This window comes from Anastrepha obliqua, chromosome 1 (assembly GCF_027943255.1).
Source record: "Anastrepha obliqua isolate idAnaObli1 chromosome 1, idAnaObli1_1.0, whole genome shotgun sequence".
Lineage (NCBI taxonomy): Eukaryota > Metazoa > Arthropoda > Insecta > Diptera > Tephritidae > Anastrepha > Anastrepha obliqua.
The window spans coordinates 64,981,808-64,997,664 of NC_072892.1; the positions used below are offsets into that span (position 1 = coordinate 64,981,808).

The window sequence follows — 15,857 nt, forward strand, 5'->3', positions numbered from 1 at the left end:
CTACAAAAACTTACAAAGAGGCATTCTGAATAAACAAATATTCGCTTCAAGATATATTTTTTCCACAAGGTTGTATTATAGATTACAAAAACTTCAACATCATGTTTTCCACACCTACGAGACCACTTGCTGCCGCACCTCAATGATTTTTTTTTTTTGTGTTTCTCTTATTCGATATTGACATGAATTGAATTTATTTATTTACACACTTGTTAGTGTAGTTATGACGCAAACAAAACATCCAATTTAGAAATAATCCAAATAAATCAAATTGAATTTATCAACAATTAAATTAAAGCAAAAGTTATAGTTTAAAGTGCGAAAGGGAATTTTTTAAATGAAATTATAAAGATATACATATGTATTTTGTGTAACCGTGTACATTAACCGAGTGTGTTATGTACATACATGCATGTGTATGTGTATACATGTATTTGCATAAAAAATATCTTACATCAAAACACTAATTAGAGTTATTCTAAAATAAATAAAAAATAAAGAATAAATTTAATATATGTACATGTATTCATACATACATACTTTGATGCTAATTAGAAAATTAAACAAATATTTATGTAATATTGAACTTCTCCACAAATCTTCAGGTAAGCAGTTTGGCTGAATGTGTTCTCCCAGTACAGTACGAAGTAGTTTTCAAGTAGCTGTTTTACTCTCTCGTTACGGTAGCTCTTGACTTTAGTAGTTCAAACTTTATGCTCTCATAGAAGTACTGTTAACTAAAAGAAAAATGCTCCAAAACAGGCATTTTTTGACCAGTTCGTTATTCAAATTTTGTAGACCAAGATATTTTCAATGAGGGAACTTTTTTAATTTATGACGAAGCGTTTTCCACAAAATACGAGAGGTGTAAAATATGCAAATTGAATCTTAAAAATAATTACTGTTTGATTTTTCTAATAGCGGTCGCCCCTCGGCAGGCAATGGCAAACCTCCGAGTGTATTTCTGCCATGAAAAAGCTCCTCATAAAAATATCTGCCGTTCGGAGTCGGCTTGAAACTGTAGGTCCCTCCATTTGTGGTACAACATCAAGACGCACACCATAAATAGAAGGAGGAGCTCGGCCAAACACCCAAAAAGGGTGTAAGCACCAATTATAAATAAATAAAATAAATAAATAATAAGGAAGCTTGAGTTTCCAGGTAGCTTCCTAAAATTTATGAATTAATGTACAAGAGATTTTTGAGTGCTGTTAACATACTGGATTCTTGCATACAATAGAATAGAGACGAGTTTTTCGACGAAGTTTTTCGCCTCCTTTTAGGCAAAGATAGCAATCTCTCTTCGCTGTTAGCTCCGGTTGGTTGGTTAACTACAATACTCCCATTGGTTTGTTGAAAAATGATTTCAAAGCCAAACGAGTAGTGAATTGAGGGATAACGGCTGGATTATTCATACGATTTTCGATGTGTGCAAGGACCAATGTGTTCGATAAAGTCGTCTAATGATTTCGTCTCACTTCACTTTTTCTGAGCCCCTTCAACTTCCTTGCAAATACATAACTTTGCATTAGTTGGCGCCATACAATCCAACAAACACTGCATTCCACCAGAAATGAAATGGTCAGATCCGGGTGCCCAACCGAAGGGTTTAAAAAAGAGGTTTATATCTAATTAAATATACCAGATAAAGCCAATTCCTTCTTCTTCATCTTTTAGACATAGTGTGAGGCCAATAACTGTCATTTAAGCAGGCTTTCCCAAAAATTTATTGCGAATGTTCCATATTACTCGTATTACAACAATAACAAAAGAGTTGTAGAGTTTAAGGCCGACAAAGGCAAACTTCTTTAAAATGTGCTTGAACGTGCATAGAGCAGAAAGAAATTCGATTTTTTTCTTTGATTAATAATTATTGGAGAGCCTTGAATGCGTTAAGTCAAAATTAGCTCAAAAGTGAGATATCGGATAATTGATAAAATGAAAAGGGTAACTTTTTGGTTTAAAGAAAGCATATAAAAAAGAAAAACGACAGTGACCAAACAAAAATATTAAGCTGTGGCATTATTCTCCAACATATCCATACTTTTACTCAACTTCTTATCAGTTTAACTCAAATAATTGCTTGCAAAACACTTCATAATCCCACTAATCTAAATTAGATTCAAGTATTTTATGTTTATTTATATTGTTTTTTGCTTGAAAGTATACTATTTTATACCTATTTGCAAGAAGCAATTGACAGGGGCAGATGTCAAGAGAATGTATATGTATGTATTAGGGTGGTCCAAAAATGCATGGGAAAAAATTTATATTAAAATTTTTATGCTGCCGCCCCCCATAATGGTAAAGAATGAAAAATAAAAAGACCCGTATTTTTTTTTTTTTTAATCAGACCATATTTAATGGTGCCGCCGGGGCTTTGAAATATCCCATGTATTTTGCATGGGAAAAAAATACTTTTTCGTAGATTTCATGTAAAAACCTGGAAAATGAATATATTTTAACCGGATACCTCAGTTTCTCTTCATAATTGGTCAGGGAATAACAAGCAATTATGAAATAATTAATTTTTTTGTATTAACTATTTTTTATAGAACCCCAAAAAGCCCCCATAAAACGAAAATCTAAGAAAAAATCGAAAAACAATGTTTTATATTACTTCTATAAAAAATAGTTAATACAAAAAAAATTAATTATTTCATAATTGGTTGTTATTCCCTGACCAATTATGAAGAGAAACTGAGTTATCCGGTTAAAATATATTCATTTTCCAGGTTTTTACATGAAATCTACGAAAAAGTATTTTTTTCCCATGCAAAATACATGGGATATTTCAAAGCCCCGGCGGCACCATTAAATATGGTCTGATTAAAAAAAAAAAAAATACGGGCCTTTTTATTTTTCATTCTTTACCATTATGGGGGGCGGCAGCATACACATTTTTTTGGACCACCCTAGTATGTATACATACATACATACATACAGTGTGTGCTACGTGAGTATGACTGAGAAGATTTCCTAACATAGCAACGAGCAAAAACAAGCTCTGGAAAAAGAACAATACTTTAATATATGCAAGTATGTATGTGCATACATACATACCATATATTAATACTTTAGTATTTCACTTGTCTCGAAATTTGTCTATGTCACTCTTGAGTCATCACCAAGAAACACGTCATACCATACCACACCACTCATTCACATACATACATATTTACCTTTTATTTGCGTTTCTTGTTTCTTACTCGTCCAATTGCATAGGTTCTACACACTCGTAGTTCGCCATGGCAATGCTGTTGTTGGCCTTCATTTTTACTCAGATCGGTGGTATAAATCGTTGAAGTGCTCTCATTGTAGGTGGGCGAGTACGAGTGTCTTCTTAATTCATTGCAGTTAATAAAATTGTTTAAAGTATGCGTCCATTCCAGCCAACTTTGCTGTTCATTGTTTATCCTTTTAAATTTTTGCGTGCAATAAAAATATTTTTCCCCGATTAAGTGTTGCAACACACGCAATTCATATCTTCTTATGGATATGTACATATATATGTATGTATGTATATGCATGTATGGGGATATGATTAAAAACCACGTGCCTCCCCTCCTTCTTATCTCTTACCAACTGCCTCTATGCATTAAATTGGCTGAAACTCGGTCAGTTGGTATTTCATCGTCTTCTTTAATTAAATTTGTTTTTTCACTTATTCGCTTTCCAACTGTCTTAATCGCTTTGCTAAAGTGATATTAACGTGTTAGCTAGTTCGTTGCCATATTGAATTGTTTATATTTGTTGTTGCAATGGTTGATTTCATTTCACAATGCAATTGTAGTTGTAGGTAGTTGCGTTTTTCTCTTATTTTACCCTACGGTTGGTGGTTGGCCATCACCCAGCTGTTTGCCCGAGCGGTTGATTTTATTATTTGTATTTATATTTCCAGCTGTTGCTTGGCTCATGCTCTCCTTCCCTACTGGTTCGTTGTTTGTTTGTAGATCGCTTACTCACTGGAAGTCGCTGGTGAGTCGCTGGAACATTCCACCACTTCGATCATTTGCCGATTTGTTGGGTTTTGTTTACTCGCTGGATCGTTAAATTTTTGTATTTGCTTGATAAGTGAGGTTTCCCGCAGCACTTACAAAAGTACGAAGATTGCTGCTGTTAGAAAAATAAACGACTGCTGGTTTGTTGGGTCGCTATTGCAGCGAGTTACCACAGTCAAATAGTTTCCAGTGATGATTGCAAACGTTAGGTTGAGTTTTTCTGTCGTGAGCGCATGTTAAGTAAGGAAGCGAAAAGCCGACCATCGATTGTTGATTTACATACCTGATTTGGCTTTTTTGCCCTTCCATTACAATACACTAAAAGTGTAGAAAAGGAAGTGAGAAAGAAGTTGAAAGCAAGGAAACAGATTAAGTGTTAAATAAAATAAAATATTGTGTTTCTATTTATCAAGTGGAAAGTGGATACAATTGGTGGCAACAATAAAAAGTGAAGTGTAAATGAGAAATGAATAATAATAAACCCATAAAAGATCTAAGCACATACAAATTGAAAATTACTTGTGTAATTGTACTTAAAAAAATGTATCTAACATTACAGTGCATTTCCACTAACAAGAAATGTTGAATTTCACATAAACGTTGACGATTTCATAACGTCATATTTTTTAACTAACGTTTTTCGATACGACGCAAGCCTACAAATTTCATTTTTTTCTGGAATTTTAAGGATCATTTTTAATTCAAATAATACAGTTTATTTTAGCAGGCCAATGAATATATTTGGCTGTGCTTTCCATTGCTACCATGATATATTTGCTTATAATGTCTAAGTGCGTGGACCGAATTTAAAAATTATAACACGCAAATGTAGTCACTATATCAGCCTTTTGATTTATAGTACTTTTCATAAATTGCAATTAAGAATTAATAGAAATATTTATCGTTAAAAATACTTCTTATTTGCATAAGCTTGAAAAAATGCCCTATTATATATATGTATATATAATTGGCGCGCACGCTCTTTTTGGGTGTTTGGCCGAGCTCCTCCTCCTATTTGTGGTGTGCGTCTTGATGTTGTTCCACAAATGGAGGGGCCTACACTTTCAAGCCGACTCCGAACGGCAGATATTTTTATGAGGAGCTTCTTCATGGCAGAAATACACACGGAGGTTTGCCATTGCCCGCCGAGGCGCGACCGCTTTTAGAAAAATGTTTTTCTTAATTTTGGTATTTCACCGAGATTCGAACCCACGTTCTCTCTGTGAATTCCGAATGGTAGTCACACACCAACCCATTCAGCTACGGCGCCCTATTACAGACGCTTATTTCACTTAAATACACACACAGAAAAGCAACAATATTCACTTATAAACATTCTTTATTAAATGAAGATTCGATTTAAAGCTATTTTTACTAAATAATACTCCAAATTCTATTAAAATTCTATTATTACAAATGTTCTTCTAAACGTTTGTAATACCGTGCAGAATAAATGTGAGGAGCGAACTGTCGAACGAACGATGAGAGAGAGAGAAGAACAAAGCGAAATAAGAAAAACCCACTCAACCAAAAGGGAACAATTCTTTTATTATTATTTTTATTATTTATAGGGACGCTTTTTCGAATATACATACATATTACAAAAACAAATATTTTTACAAATACTGAAAATTTGGAATAAAAGTCGCGTGATGCTGTATACACTTCTCTTCAACTGTATTTCAATACAAACTGCAAATGCGGTCGGAAAAAACCTAATTTTTAAACTTCACCTGGGGGTTCTATAGGGACCCTAGGAGGTTGGGACTTTCACAGTTATAATGGTTAAAATGTGACCTTGCTCTTTCTAATGGGCGTGGTGGGTGGTGCCGCGCCCCATCCCCCTCCGTCCCCCATTCAAATATATCGTGGTAGTCTCTCTATCTCAAAAGCTAGTTAAACTCTCGACCCAAAATATTCAAATGTTAGGTGATGAGGCCTTCAAAATTTATTGATAGTCTAAAATTAAAATAAGAAGAGCTGACTTCGGCTAGCCGGCAATGCCCGTCTTGAAAATAGTGACAATTAAGAAAGCAAATGAAGTGAAAGTTAGGAATAGCATCGCTTCGTTTAGAAAAAACCACTGTATTGGTTATTATAGCACTGCAAAAACGCATGAAAGGTGCATCTAACAAAAAGAAAACGAACAGTACTCAAATAGCAGCAGAGCAACAGAAGCGAGAGCCGTAGCGGTAGCTGGAGTACACATTAATAATAGCGCTCCGGTCGATTCCAAGTTTCTCAAACCCGATTTGCACACAGAGACATCTGGAAGTGAGACACTGGAAATTCTCTTTTGATGTTTCCTTCGCGGTCACATGGGCAAAATTGTTTTCGGCAACATTCGTTGCTTTTGACGTTTACTTCTTCAAGTTTAATAATACGAATAAGAAGCACAAAGCGTGTCGCCAGTACGGGAAACATAAACACCTCTCCATTCCCCATCTGTCCTTCTCCCACGAGCAAAATGTTTTCCTTCCAAATGTATCCCTGTGTAAATCGGGACTTACAGCGAGTACTTAAATTTTTTTTGGCTATAGCTCTGAGCAACTTGCAGTAACGTAACGTAGGTTGGAACGAAGCAAAACAGTTGATCCCGCGTTTTGTGCTACCTGCTGCACTACTCTCTGTTCAAGTTCCGCGCAGTAGCGACAGCAAAAATGAAAACGAGGAAATATCGGAGCAATTACAATCCCTGGTCATTCACCTTGGATAATGCAAAAAATAAAAGTTAATGAATTCGAATATTGAAAAATTTACATCGAATTTGTAATTAGAAGCTCACAAAAACCGCCGAGTAATAATTTTAATGAGCTTAGCTCATACTTTTAGCCTAGAATTTACTATTCGAAAATAATCACTTGACCCTAACCCCTAAAGGATTAATTCTTTGGAACTTTCATATCGTTCTTTTACTTCAATAGTGCAATAATAAAAAATAATGACACAATTTTCAGCTAATGTCAGTATTAAAAGATAGCGCCATGAATTTTACACAGCATAAAAAAAGATTTTTTGATCATTTCTGCATCAAACATGTTTTTTGTTTTTTTTTGATTATGGCACTATTGAAGTAAATGTAAGATATAAGCTCTAATTGGAGTATAAGTTGAAGTCTCTAGCAGGACATGTTTTTGATAAAAGGAGGGATAAAAAATACCCAAAAATACGTTTTTATGGGATTTTAACCCCAATTTTCTCAAAACTGTAGTCTGATATGCACTTTTGGACCCTTGAACTGTATTCAGCGCACAAAAATACTTCAGAAACTAGTCCCCTAAAAATTAACAAAAAATTAATTATATAGTATTGTGTTGTTTATTTGCAAAAAAAAATGTTTAATTATAAATTAAAATTTAATCGGCGTTATTGACCTCAGACCAGCATTTAAGCTAAACAACACAGTTTATCCGTATTTTTATGTTTGTATGTGTTCTCCTATGCAAGGTGTAAAGAGCCGTCAGTGTATCTGAAGATTAGTAAAAACAATACCACACAAAAATTAAGTTCAAACAAACAATACCAAAGCAATAATTAATCACACTTAGCAAAAACATAATCGCAATTATTTACCCGTAGCACAAAAAAAAACACACAAAAGCAGTTAAAAGCTTAAGCTAAATAAACTAAAAGCAAGGCCAAAGCCATAAAATAAATAATATTCGCAACTAACAATAGTGAAGTAGTGTAACCAGTGCGCGATCTTTTCAAAAATGTTTCGTCGCCGTTCCGTCTTCGAAACACCCCTTCGCCCACCACCACCCGAGATACGTGTCAATCATCTGCCTGTCACCGATTACTGCACAGCATCCAAAAAAAAGTCAACACTTATCCGCGAAGCGTTACAACAACGCGCCAAAGGTCGCTCGCTAAGCAATTCGCCAATAAATCGCAAAAAAAAATTTCATCATTTACCCGTACTCTTAGACGATGAAGCCGGTGAGGCGACGCTGGACAGCGACGAATATACGAATACCACAGCTAACAATGGCTCGTATACGTATAACAATGGAAATGGAAACTATGATGAGGGAAGCGACGGTGACGCCGGAACTTATACAGCAGATATGGCAGACGGCGCGCGACATTCTCATCATCACGTAAGCCGTCGAGACCATGTACGAAATATCAATAGTTTCGGTAATAGTTTGGGTACTACGCGTTATAATCGATTAGCCACAGGCCCACCGAAAACTATGACAAACATACAGAGTGGCAAGGGGAAATTGTTTCAACAACAACACGTCTTAGCAGAACGCGAAAAGCAATTTGAGCAACAACAACAACCACATCATGAACAGCAACATCCACAAAAAATGGCACATTTGCATCATCCACTTGTGAAGGACAGACGTGAATCGATTGCTACAAGTCGCCCATCGATCAACATCGAACGTTCACCAGTACGCGAATGTATACTTGTGCGACGTCGCAGTGATTTCACTGATAGAGAATATCAAGAATACCTGCGACAGTGTCAGAAACACGAATATGAACAACAATATCCGGAGAAGTACCCGCAAAAGCAGACGCATCTGCATCCACACTTTACCGGAACAACGCAAGTAAGTTGACGCTGTCGCGCAGTGCGCTCTCATAGACAGCACAAATCCGTCTTCCACTAACTATATTTATAGCACGTGTGTCTTGTCTATCGCCCAGCCAATTTCCGCATACACTTTGTCAAACGTACATGCATTCCTTTTAGGCAGCTCAACTGGTTTTTTCGCGCTACTCACTGTGCATAGATGTTTGCCTCTTCCCGGGTTTTTATTTTTTAAATAACTTTACTCTCCAACGTAATCGTGCTTATTTTTTATTATTCAACTTGTCTCTAATTCGTTAGTATCTCCGCTCACAGGTTTGTCGCTATGCCCATGTTTGTGTCTCATATCTCCCTTCCCCTGCGTTTCAATGCAATTCATTTCTCGTTTTATTACAGCTCATTGTGTACTTATTCCGGTCATGTGTACACAAGCAATTATCTCTGAGGGGAAAAATCATAACAAAAAGTGTACCACATGCATATACACACAGACATATATACATATCCAGCAATAAAGTGTATAATCATATTTTACTTTCTGGCATGAGTATCTCCAGTCTCTCAGCCAAGCTTCGTAGTTTTTTCCAAGAATTGCTATGTAGGCATCACATCGGCGTCATGCTTCGGGAAGGCCCAAAATGATATATTATACATATGATATTATAAGTATATTTGATTATGAAATAGAGTAACCTAAAAAAAATCTCTTATTTAGGTTGGTATTTTGGATGATATTTTAATCATTTTATAGGGATGTAATTGCGCGCAGGGTTTTGGATTTTTAATAACTCTTAAAGTGTTTTCTATGTCATGGTGGGCATATAACGCCTTTCCTGGATAAGAATCACACTATAAAGAAACAATTTTTTAAATAAAATATTAACATAACCTATTTTATGGTTTTCAATTTACAATATACACCAGTCAGATTACAATTTCTATGGGAACTTCTTGGCTTAATCCAGCTTCTCTCTAAGCATGCTGTTTATTATATCGCACCCTAAATACAAAAGGGGCACAACTCAAAATTTTCCACACTCGAGCTTGACTTGTTTACAGTAGCACAGAAAACAAACTATGTGACATATCACGCTGAAATTTGCCATGTAAGCTTATAACAGTCCTACCAAAAAACAAAAAATTTATTTTTGCCATATGTCATCCGCGGACCGTTTTATTGATAACGTCTCGTTCATATTTGAGGAGAAGTACATTTTGAGTTGTGACCCTTTTGTATTTAGGGTGCGATATATTCTTAGTTATACTGTTTGTTTGATTTTCGAAAGCTGCTTTAAGGGTAAGCAAATTTTTTATGAGTAATTGCAAACACAATATACCGAGAGCAAAGGTGAGACCAACATCAAACCGTTACTCGGATCTCTCTTGCTTACGACAGAGGTCGGTAAAAACTGAGATGGGGTTGGTGATATACAAATAAATCAACACAACCACTCATGGAGAAAAAAAATTCAAGGGTGTGGCCAAGATCAGGCTGTTGATCGGCTCTCAGCGAATTTACGAAAAAACTAAGATTGTGTTGATGATATGAGGAAAAAATCAACCCACACCTATGTTACTTACGTCGTCTGCGCAATGACGAGTGTGTTGTGAATACGTGTGAAATGAGCGGGCAGAATTCTGCTGCCGAGTCTCCGGTGAGTTGGCACGAGTTGGTAATCTATTATATTTATTAAAGTATCCCAAATTAAAGAGGTCACAATCCAATTTGAATTAAACTATAGCCTTCTTCGGGCTTGGAAGTTGAAAACCGAATTTCTCTCATGCATCATCGAACCCATTCATTTCTTACTTTTGATATTTTCTTGCTGAGAAAACCTTATTACAATATAATATATTATATTTTCTCAAAATATGAATCTTGCACTAACTTTTAAGTTTAAGCCTCTTCCTATTCCCGCTTCTTATTTGAATATGCAAATCGCGACAGTAACGTAAAAAACGAACTGTTTTCATCATTTATATTTGGCGGCGTATTTTTGGCAGCTCGTCATTACGTCTATTGCTATTCATTTGCCCAGGGATTGTTGGTACAGTCAAGCACTCAAACGAGTTTCTGGGAGCACTTTCATATAAAATGAGAGATTATCGCAACTCGTCATCATTGGTTTAAACAACGATTCGTTGGAAAGCGTAAGAATTTGCATGATATAATCAGGCTGAATTCTACTGGCAAAACTTCCGTGACGTAACAGCCAAAGTTGCTCTCACAATATTGTTTCGTATAGCCAAACCTTGTAATTGTCTAATATCTTCCTCTGTTTCCAAGTTAGAGCCTCTCCTTGAAATTTCACAAAAATCGCCTGAAAGCATGCAGCAAAACGTATGTAACATCACTAAAGGAAAATAAGTTTATTTGATGCCAGAAACTTTTACGGCGACACTTTCTGTGAAGTGCTGCGCAGCTAGTAAAAATTGCAGTGTTGCATAAAAAGCACCACCCCATCCGGAAAAGTTCGGCTGGTTGGCAATCATTTCATTTCACCATGTGGTCTTAACAGAAAGTAAAATCTGCGAGCTATTTACATTTATAGTTAATTACTTTTGTTTTTATTGAATTATTCTACGTACGCATGCCTTACAAGTAAAATACCAATAACGGCGAAAGTTTACACACGGCGCCTTAAGTCATGCTACAGTTTTGTTCAAAAACGATTATCAGGAATTAAGTTGGCATGATGCCAGAGTCACTTACTGTGCCATCTTAAGCGCCTGGTGCAAGGCGTGACATCGAAATTCGTTCAGTAAGTCGAAATTATCAAAATGTTGTAGCGGAAATATGTTGGCTATCAATATGTTGCAGACACAAATGTTGTTGGATATATTATGTTTAGGCACAAAGTATTGTGGAATAGTAACTTGCACCTGGCGATTTCGGCTTTCCTTACTTTCCTCAAAAGCGAAATGTCATTTTGCTCTCTCACTTTCACCAATACTTGATAATTTGTAACAATTGTTACAATTTTTGTGCTTCATGAACAGACTTACCATCGCAAATACCGAGTGGTGTCTGAATTTCTACAAAAGTACTTTCAACTATAAATCTGTGGCCGTATGGCATAGTAGCTAGTAAATGTGTAAATGTGTAGAAATGTATGTAAATATTCTTATACTAAATCATTCAACAAAAAAATATATAAAAACTTTATTAACTTAAGAATCAAAAATTGATATTAAAATATAATTAGCAATTCTTTGCGCAAATATTGATAATTCAAGAATGTTAATTCCCAGAATACTGGCCATTAGTACTGGCTAGACCTGCCGCCTGAACTCCCACATATGTACGTATGTCTATACCTATACATATCTATGTAGGTAAAGAGTACATAATCAAGATTGTTTTTCAGAGCTTCTTAACCTCGATGCCGTATCCATTAGCTTTGTTCGCTAAATATTCCACTATAAAGAAGGGAAGTAATACAAACAATTAATTAAGAAAAAAATATACAAAATTTCTTATCAAAAATGTGGAGTATTATTAATAGTGGTATGCTACTACAAATATTAATTTGCGACGTAATTTTCGTTTGTTTGCTCTCTAAAAATATTATGAGCCGAACCACCATTGTTGAGGGAACTAAAGATATGGTACAGTGTATGTATGTATAGAAATGTGTATAAGTGACTATAAATATTCGCTTTTAAGTTTTTATGCATATGAGTATTAGCTAAGTAATCATACTTAAAATTATTGTTAATTAGATTAAAAAATTTTTTAAAGTTTTTCACTTAATGTGAAAAAAATTTATTATTTCTTTCGTTTTGCTAATTTTTTTTTTTTATAAAGAGAGATTTAGATTAGGGTGAATGGCTTCCCTTGTGAGGGGCCCACTTGGACAAAAATTCAAAAATTGTCCGTTGAGATACCATACAGGGGGAGAGGAAAAGGAGGAGGGAAGGAACCAGACAAGTAGAAGAAAAGGAAGAAGAGGCTTTGGATTAGAGGATGACGACCAACAGTGGCAATTTACGTTCGTAATTAACCGCTTCAACCTACTGATGAATTTTATCAGGTGTGTGATACTTAAACCCGCAATATCCGCAGGTGTAGCGAATATAAATACGAGGGTTTCGATTTTTGATTTTAAGATTTAGCAGCTCCAGTGTTAATAAGAGTCACCTAAAATTTTATGTTTCTGAAGTAAGAATAATTACTCGAATGCAGGTTTTGACTTACCAATAATATCTTTGTTGTGTTCATTGAAAATATTCATGCCATTTTCGGGCGATTATTATTTACAACTTTCAACCTGAATTGTATCGGGAAGGGGTTAGCGGAGAGCTTTAAATCGGCCGATGGCTATGAAACTCTATCAAAGGTCCCTTGTCCTAACCACTTTTAACCATTTACTGCATGAATTAATAAAGCGTTGAAAAAAGAAAAATTGTTTCGCGGTGAAAATCGTTTTATTTAATTATCAAACCCTCCGTTGGACACCTTTTTTAAAACCTTCGGTTGGGCACTCGGATCTGACCTTTTTTCGTCCTGTTCGAGGATCCATAAATCGATAGAATATTAGATTTTAGTAAAATACCTCGAAGCTAAAGTCGTTAGCTTTAATAGAAATATGTTAAATTCACGTCCAAAGACGAAAAAGTCTGGCGAGACGGAGGGTTAAAAGGAAAATAATGAAAGAGTTTTATATTTGGAAGTTTTTTTTACGTAACCATAAATACTCGTAGAGACTAGTTGTAAATTATAGAAGGCAGTTGAAAGGCGCAACAATTATTATCCCTCGACGACTCCATGAAAATATTTTTTTTGTCAAAAAGTACTTACGTTTTGCTTTGTTATCGTTTTTCGAAAATGAACTCGCTTGTACAAAAGTGTGGTTATTTCATCGTATAAAATTTGTTTGCGCTTTATTATTGCTAAATATATATTTGATGAACTAAATTAGTTTGAATTATTTTATAATATTTAATTTGGAAATAAAATTGAATCAAAACTGTAATATACAGGGTTGCCCATATTCGGCGGACCCGACGGATTTCGATGACTTTTTGGGCCCATTCCAATCGACGAGGCTTGTCCGCAGGCAACAATCTTTGCGTCAATTGAATCTTATACGGAAATAAATGCAAATCAATGCGGATAATTCGTTGTAAAGTGGTTCGAGCAATGCTCAATTGCTGAGAACGGCGATTTTGGGATGTCCTGGGCGACGCCTTGGTCGGCTTTTATTTGGCCTTTTTGGATTAGAAAGAGCATCACCAGTCAAAAACCTTTCGTACAAACGTTCAATGGTGTTCTTAGAAGGCGCACTTTTCACATTATTTAATTTTTTATACGCACGTTGAGTTTTCACAATTGACTTCTTTTGTTGAATGTAAATTTCAACAATTTGGGATCGCTCGCGTGGCGTGTACTGTTCCATGGTAGAAATCTGCTTGGACTGACGCTTCCAACGCGGTATGTCATTAAGCGATCTGACGTCTCTGTCAAAAGATACCGGGTTGTCAGATGGGCCCGTCGAATATTGGCAACCCCGTATGGGTCCATATGCGGTAAAGGGTTAATGCGATGCCTTCTCATATCTTGTACATACATATACCGGTTTGCAGAACTATAAGCACGCCACTATTTTTTTAACAAAAATATATTATAGTTCTTACTACAAGAAATATCATATAAGGCAAGTTTCAAGCTTTTTACAAAATTTTTTAAAAATTTGCAAAATTTCATCAAAACTTCCAAATTTTTAGTCGGAGTTTTTGGAATTTTTCTGGGTATGCAGTTTTATAGCCTATTGAATTTTGGTACAGTAAAGTACGAGTTTCAAGAGACTATGAAATGCCGTTGATTTCTTGGATTTTTTTTTTTTAAGATGCTATGCTTTTTCTTCCATATGAAAAAAATCGAGGATGAACTGTGTGCGGAATAAAAGGTGAACACTGGTGCCGCGCAAATACTACGAGAGCGTTAGTGAGATTCAGATCTTCTTGAGTATTAGGACGCGCATATGAAGCATTAATAAATTATTGTTAAGTTTTTCTCGAAGAAAACGTCTCTCTATAATAAACAAAAAACAAAAAAATTCCTTCAATTTCATTCCTCTACCCCAAAAACTTATCCTTTCCGTCCTTACTCCCGCACAATAGTCTGCGCATTATTTGCATTGTGGCTGCTAAAACCAGCAAAAAACAAAGAAAAATACACAGTTACACATTGCATCAGTGGCGCCAGCAAGAGGAAGCGGGCGACCGCGGTAATAGCGCAGACATACGAAATTTAACCATTTGTGCGATCCTTCTGGCAGAAAAATGTAAAACAAAGATGGCACTCCAAGCAGCAAGAAGGCGTTTCTAAGCAACGACAGGTGGGCATTTCCACCACTTAGGACTGGTAGCGGCAGGATAATCACCTACCCTGTCAGAAATCAAAACAGATTAACGAAACCAACGCAAGAGTCAGTCTTGTCGAGGCGCTATGCTGCCGAGAGGAGTGAACAAGGAACAAAATTAATAATAATTGCTCTGAGTTCGTTCACTGGATTGCTAAATAAAGGTCATAAATTAATGCAACACAACTTGCTTGCTTTATTTAATTTCAATGCCTAATCACTCTATTTTATGTTCGCACGCTCAACTTAAGGCTGAATACCTCGTGCGCATGCACCTCTGCTCATATTCGCGCGTCTAACAACTAACGTAATTTCTACAACGTGAAGTCCAAAATAAACAAGACTAAGCTAAAATAGAATCGACGAGAACTTTGTTCTGCGAGTTTATTTATTCAAAATAGCCCCCTCTGGCGCCGATACATTGTTTTGCGCAATGTAAAAGCTTTTCGAAAGAGTGTTTCAGATCATTGATCGGAATGGAGTCTTCAGGATGTCAGTACAGGCCTTTTGGATGGCCTCTATAGACGCAAAACGTTTTCCTTTCATGGCCTGAATAGGTAAAAGTCACAGGGAGCCATATCAGGCGAATACGTTGAGTGATTGATGGATAAAATGCGATTTCTAGTCAAAAAATCTGTCACAACAGTGGATCGTTGAGAGGGTGCAAGAAGATAGAAAATTGCATTGACGGTTTAACTCATTGGCATGAACTCCTTGTGGACAATTCCCTTGGAATCCTTAGAACAAATGAGCATCGACTTGATTTTTGACTTCTCCAAACCCGATTTTTTAAGTGGTGGCTCACCTGGGGCCTTCCATTCGGCACATTGACGCTTCGTTTCAGATTCATGTTGGAAACGCCACGTTTCATGGTCAGTTACAATGTTGTAAACGAGGTTCTTGACTTTTCTCACCTCTTTAATGAGGTCTTTCGAATATTGAATT

At 36.0% G+C, this 15,857-nt stretch overlaps 1 protein-coding gene across 2 annotated transcripts in view; it reads left to right on the forward strand.

Annotated features, from left to right (window-relative positions):
* LOC129244688 (5'-AMP-activated protein kinase subunit gamma-1-like) overlaps positions 1-15,857 on the forward strand; it is a 133,771-nt gene that overhangs the window by 85,652 nt on the left and 32,262 nt on the right. The gene's annotated exons all lie outside the window — the stretch shown is intronic.